Here is a 6,218-nt window from a genome sequence, read left to right on the forward strand (position 1 = left end):
TCTGATGAGTTGCAGTGCTGAAGTTGCATATAATGGGGAGGTGGGGAGAGAAAACATGGTTTAAATTCTTGGAGGCAATAGGTAGGTTAGGCCAGGAGGGGTTGGCTGAGTGAAGGGGTCACCTTGTGAGTGGGTGTCACTGGCTGGGGGAGATTTCAACCCCAGGGCTCCTTGGTCCTCGGCTAACACCCTAGCCCCTGCGCTGTCCAGACTGAAGCGGAAACAACATGAAAATCACCAAGAATGGTGGGACGGAAGGTCATTGCTCCCTTGCCCCGGCCCTACCAGAAAAAGTCACGGAGAATTTAAAGTAGTTTCATCGCACAAGATACTATCTACTGTGACACTGGAAGTTCTGCAACTCTCAGAAGGCTCTTTGCAACAGCCAAAAATAGCCAACGGTGGGGTAACCTCAGCAGGAAAAATGACTTCATAGGGAAGGGTAAGTTTATCCCACCCTCGCACACCAGGGCTAATCATTGGGGGGGGGGGGAAGAGGCTTTCCAGTCAACAATTTGTCTGTTTAAAATGCTTTCCTATTTATTTATTTATCTCTCCAACTAAAGTTCTTTTCACACTCCTAGAATTTATATAGCTCCTCTCTCCTGTGAGTTTGCTAGTGTCTAGCGAGGTTTTTGCTGTCACTGAAGCTCTTTCCACACTCTGAGCATTTATATGTGTGAGTTCTCTCCTGTGTGAGTTTGTTGCTGTTTAGAGAGTGATCCACTATCACGGAAGCTCTTTCCACACTCCCCACATCTCTATGGCTTCTGCCCTGTGTGAATTCTCTGATGTACAGTAAGGGCTCCACCCTGTCTGAAGGACTTTCCACACTCCCAGCATTTATATGGCATTTCCCCTGTGTGAGTTCTCTGATGCTTTGTGAGGCTTCCCTGCACACTGAAGCTCTTTCCACACTCTGGGCATTCATAGGGCTTCTCACCTGTGTGAATTCGTTGATGTAGACGGAGATTTCCGCTCTGACTGAAGCCCTTTCCACATTCTGAGCATCGATATGACTTCTTCCCTGTGTGGGTTCTCTGATGCTTTCTGAGGCTTTCCTGCTGGTTGAAGGTCTTTCCACACTCCATGCATTTAAATGGCTTCTCCCCTGTATGAGTTCGTTGATGTCTTGTGAGGGCTCCCTGCTCACTGAAGCTCCTTCTACACACTGAGCATTCATATGGCTTCTCCCCTGTGTGAGTTCGTTCATGTAGATGGAGGTGTCCATGCTGACTGAATCTCCTTCCACACTCTGCACATTCATATGGCTTCTCCCCTGTGTGAGTTCGTTGATGTAGACGGAGATTTCCACTCTGACTGAAGCTCTTTCCACACTCCGAGCATTTGTATGGTTTCTCCCCTGAGTGACTCCTCCAATGTGTAGTGAGTTTGCTGTCATTGCTGAAGCTCCTTCCACATTCTAAGCATTTAAATGGTTTCTTCCCTGTGTGAGTTCGTTCATGTCGATGGAGGTGTCCAAGCTGACTGAAGCTCTTTCCACACTCTGCACATTCATGGGGCTTCTCCCCTGTGTGATATCGTTGATGTATACGGAGGGTGCCTCTTGTACTAAAGCTCTTGCCACACTCCAAGCATTCATAGGGCTTCTCCCCTGTGTGAGTTCGTTGATGTTTGCTCAGGTTTCGTCTGTGATTGAAGCTCTTTCCACATTCTGTGCATTCATACAGCTTCTCCCCTGTGTGTGTTTGTTGATGTGAAGTGAGGTGTACACTCTGACTGAAGCTCTTTCCACGCTCCAAACATTTAAACGGCTTCTCTCCTGTGTGAATTCTCTGATGTACAGTGAGACTTCCACTGTGACTGAAGCTCTTTCCACACTCAAAGCATTTATAGGGCTTCTCCCCTGTGTGAGTTCGTTGATGTATGCTCAGGTTTCGTCTGTGATTGAAGCTCTTTCCACATTCTGAGCATTCATACAGCTTCTCCTCTGCTGGAGTTCTCTGAGGTGCAGGGGAGTATTTATGCCGAGAAGGAAAACAATGAGACTCCCCTTCCTCCTCTGCTTCTGTCCTCTGCTGTCCTCCCTCCTTATGCTGGGCTCTTTCCAACGCTCCATGTTCTTCTCTGTCATCCTCAGTTTCCCCCCCATCATCTGGAGGAATGAAGACAGAAAACTGGCAAGATGCAGGTCAGAAAAGGAATGTCAGCTATTTAACGGTGTTATACCCTCTCCCTGTCACTGGAACACCCTCTTCAAGTCCCTGCACTGGTTGCTGCTTTACCTTCTTGCTTCATTGGTCCTTTGCCGCTACAGCCCCTGCAAGCATTAAGTTTCCCCTTCTGTGGCACCAGATCAAGTGTCACAGTCAGATCAAGTGTCACCAGATCAAGCAACACAAGCAGTCAGATAAAAGCCAGTTGCCCTGACCATACAGCCAACTAGGGTCATTCCGCTTGAGCTGCTGCCCGCTACAGGGAATGGATTTAGCCAAGAGCATTACAGGGACTTGTGTGGTTCTGGATATTCCATCCCAAGACATCCACACAAGGCCATATGCTGGTAGACATCTGAACCTGGCCTGCTTTCTGGGTAAGTAATAGGCTAATGAGATGCAGTGCTGAAGTTGCATATAACGGGGGAGGGGGAGAGAGAGAGAGAGAAACACCATGGTTTAAATTCTGGGAGCCGGCCCATCCATGAGACAGACTGAGACAGATGCCTCAGGTATATTGGGGAAGTGGCCAGCTCTGCCTACTTTTCATCCTCCAACATTCCCTGGTGGTTAGAGTTTTCCCCCATTATCTGCAACATAAGCCATGGCAGTGTTTTTCAAACTGTGGGTTGGGAGCCAGTTTCAGGTGGGTCCCCATTTAATTCATTTCAATGTGTATTTTACTTTTAATATATGACACTTGATGCTTGTGGGGAAATGTGACAGATCCGTCCATTTAACTGGCTACTCTGTATATGCTTTTAACCATGATAGTCAGGGGGGCTCACTCCAGAGTAATTGAGGATAGGATTGTAGCCACTGGGATGTTGGGGGAATTATTTCTAATCAGCAATTGCTTGGAAAAGTTGGGAGCTTCTTCTTTATTTTATATAATTTTTTAAAACTTATAATTTATCTGTACTTTTGATTTTCTTAATTAGATTTGACTTTGTCGTATGGGGGGGAGTGTCATTAAAAATGTTCCAGCTTGATAATGCCACTTCCAGCCAGGACAAAACTTCCATGATAATTACATCACTTCTAGTGAGTCCTGATAGATTGTTGTTCAAAAAGTGGGTCCTGGCGCTAACTTTTTTGAGAACCACTTGGTCAAGGCAGAAGGAGGACATGTCACTTGGAGCTCTGTTGCCCATCACGGCTGCAGCTCATCCACCACAGGATTTGGTCAGTGACATGGAATATGAAATGTACAGCATGCTTGTTGCTCCTTGTATTGGAATCCCAGTAGATCTGGCAAGGAGGCAGGCTGTGGTGTCAGCAGCAGCCCCTTTAAGGGTAAGGCCTGGGCTTCCAGAGAGTGTGCTGCACAGCTGCAGCCACTTGAAGGCAATAGGAATATAAGGAGCACCTGAGGCAGGAAGAGTTTGTGGGTAACAGAAGGAGGAAAGCTTGAGGAAGGACAGACTGGATTAATGGACTAAGGAATTGATGGTGGAACACACCACTGGAGTTTGGTGTGTGGCTGCTGTACCCAAGACCTGCTGAAGACCAAGGGGCTGCTGTACTGGTGGGAGGCTGCTAGCAGGAGAGAGGACCTCTGCAGGTTGAACAGCCCAGCTACCCTGCACGGCAGAACCAGGGTCATTCTTGGGTGAAAAAGGGGTGCTAATTAGCTAAAGGGCATAATTATCCAGGTAGAGACTGAATTGGGAATTTGGCAGAACATCCTTCTAACTTCTATCATTTCCCTACTGTGCAGATACTTTTATGTCCAGGGAGATGTAGGCTCACACTGAACATCTTTCCACACTCCAAGTCATGATCTGGCTTCTCCCCATGTGAGCTCCCTGATGGAAAGTGAGGTGTTCACTCCAACCTAAGATCTTTTCACATGCCTAGCATTTATATGGCTCCCCTCTGGTGTGAGTTCGCTGGTGTTTAGTGAGGTTTCCTTTCTGACTGAAGGACTTTCCACACTCCAAGCATTTATATGGCATTTCCCCTGTGAGTTCTCTGATGCTTTCTGAGGTTTCCCTGCACACTGAAGCACTTTCCACACTCTGAGCATTCATAGGGCTTCTCCCCTGTGCGAGTTCATTGATGTTTAGTGAGGTCTCCCTGCTCCCAGTCAGGGAGTTCTTGACTGAGGACACAATCCTGTGCGCATTTACCTGGGATCAGGACACAAGAGGACTTACTTCTGAGTAGATCCAAATAGGATTGGGTTTTTAACCACATCTCAATTTTTCTCAGACACTTGCTTACTCCTTTCATTCAAATGGAGTTTCCTGGCTCCCATTCAAATATTCTGCTGGAAGAGCAGAAAAGGCACCTTCTGACCACCACCTCTCAAGAGCTCTTGAGTTTCAGAAAGACACGTTTGATCAAACTCTGGAGGAATCCTCACCCACCCTATGCCAGCCGAATTTTAAGCTGCACCAGCACAACTGGGCCATATTCTTTGCACTGTAACCAGCACAGGTAAGGAGGAGGCCTGATATCTACTTGGGGTAAGGGGACATTTGTTCCCTTGCACCAGCTAAAGCCACAAGTTGCCCAGTGTGGATTCTTGGATCTGTACCAGCAAAACAGTTGACACAAATCCTGTTCTGTTTTTGTGTCAGCAAAACAGACACAAGTTCTGTTTAAAGCTTGCAGGGCAGGGAAGGAGGTTAGGATACAGCAGAGGCCTTCTCTGCCAATCCCCACTGCTGTGTCTATCCCACCACTGTTCCACCATCCCCCCACCCTGTAACACCTTCCCTCGCTTCTGGAATACCCTCCTGCCACCCTCTTCCAGCCCCTGAACCACTTGGCGGTTGACTTTTCTCCACCAGCAGCCAGGCGCTTGGATTCAGCGCCGGCAGGCTGGTGCGGGCCCCATTGCCAGCAGTGTTCAATGGGCTTTGCTGCCGAGTCCCTGCAAGGGTTCAGATTCCCCCTTGTGTGACACCACAGCAAGTGTGATAATTCCACGAGTTTCCGTTGCAACTTCCTGTTTCATTTCAGACTTTGGTGCCCCTCAAGTCGTCCTCTCATAGAGGATGATTACAGGGATGCGTCCTGAGTTTGGATTCCTCCACCTGACGGATTCTCTCCTCAGGTGGGCATGTGAGGTATACTAGAAAAAGCACTGCCAGGAATAGTGGGGGGCTGCACTTTGCAACCCTTCTGCCTGGGACTGCCGTGGGGCTCCCCTGCCCCACTTCCCTTCTCAAGGTCACTGCTTGCTGCCATGCCTGGGCTTGCTTCACAGCCCTCTCTCCTTCCTGGTTCACCCACTTAAGTAAGGAAGGGGAGCCTGGCTGGGCACTCTTCGGGCTGTGACCCAAGCAAGCCAACACACCCCAGTGGGGCTGCAAAACAATAGTCATCTTGGTGCACAGTTGTGCCATTGTGTATTGGTATTTTCAATACTCATCTTAAAGAGATCAATTCTCACCACCCTAAATTAGGCCCCAATCATATCCCGGTGCTAAACTGTTTGAGAACCACTTGGTCAGGGCAGAAGGAGGACATGTCACCTGGAGCTCTGTTGCCCATCGTGGCTGCAGCTCATCCACCGCAGGATTTGGTTCCAGTCAATGACATGCAACATGAAATGTACAGCATCCTTGAAGCTCCTTCTCAGTAGTTCTATCATTTCTCCACTCTGCAGATACTTTGATGGAGGGAGGGAGGCAGGCACTGGGCCCCCAGGGACCGGCTCCGGGAAAGGGGGTGCCCAGCAGTGCAGCCCGGGACTCCCCTGCAAGAGGCGCAGCGATTGGACGGGCACCATCCTATTTTGAGCCCCGGGCCCCAACTCCATCTTACTGGGGGCAGATGGCCAAGGACTGTTTCCCAGAGGAACACGTGTCCAAAGCAGCTGGATACAAACTGGGTTCTGTGTGACATTCCTGAGGGGTGTGCTGGGAAGTCCCTCTCTTGTCTGGCTCACAGCTTGTGGGCCCTGCATCACCACTTTGCATGGGGTCTGCATCCCCCCCCCCAACTCCATGGAGCTCAGGTTGGCAGACATTCTCCCCCCTCCCCTCTCTATTGCTTCAATTGGTAGTGTAGGCCCAGAGGGGTTGGCTG

The 6,218-nt window shown here is 49.2% G+C and overlaps 1 pseudogene; it reads right to left on the reverse strand.

Moving 5' to 3' along the window:
* Window positions 1–494: 494 nt before the first annotated feature.
* Window positions 495–4,135, reverse strand: LOC136663863 (zinc finger protein 135-like; annotated as a pseudogene).
* Window positions 4,136–6,218: the final 2,083 nt, after the last annotated feature.

This window comes from Tiliqua scincoides, chromosome 13, assembly GCF_035046505.1.
Source record: "Tiliqua scincoides isolate rTilSci1 chromosome 13, rTilSci1.hap2, whole genome shotgun sequence".
NCBI classification, from domain to species: Eukaryota; Metazoa; Chordata; class Lepidosauria; order Squamata; family Scincidae; genus Tiliqua; species Tiliqua scincoides.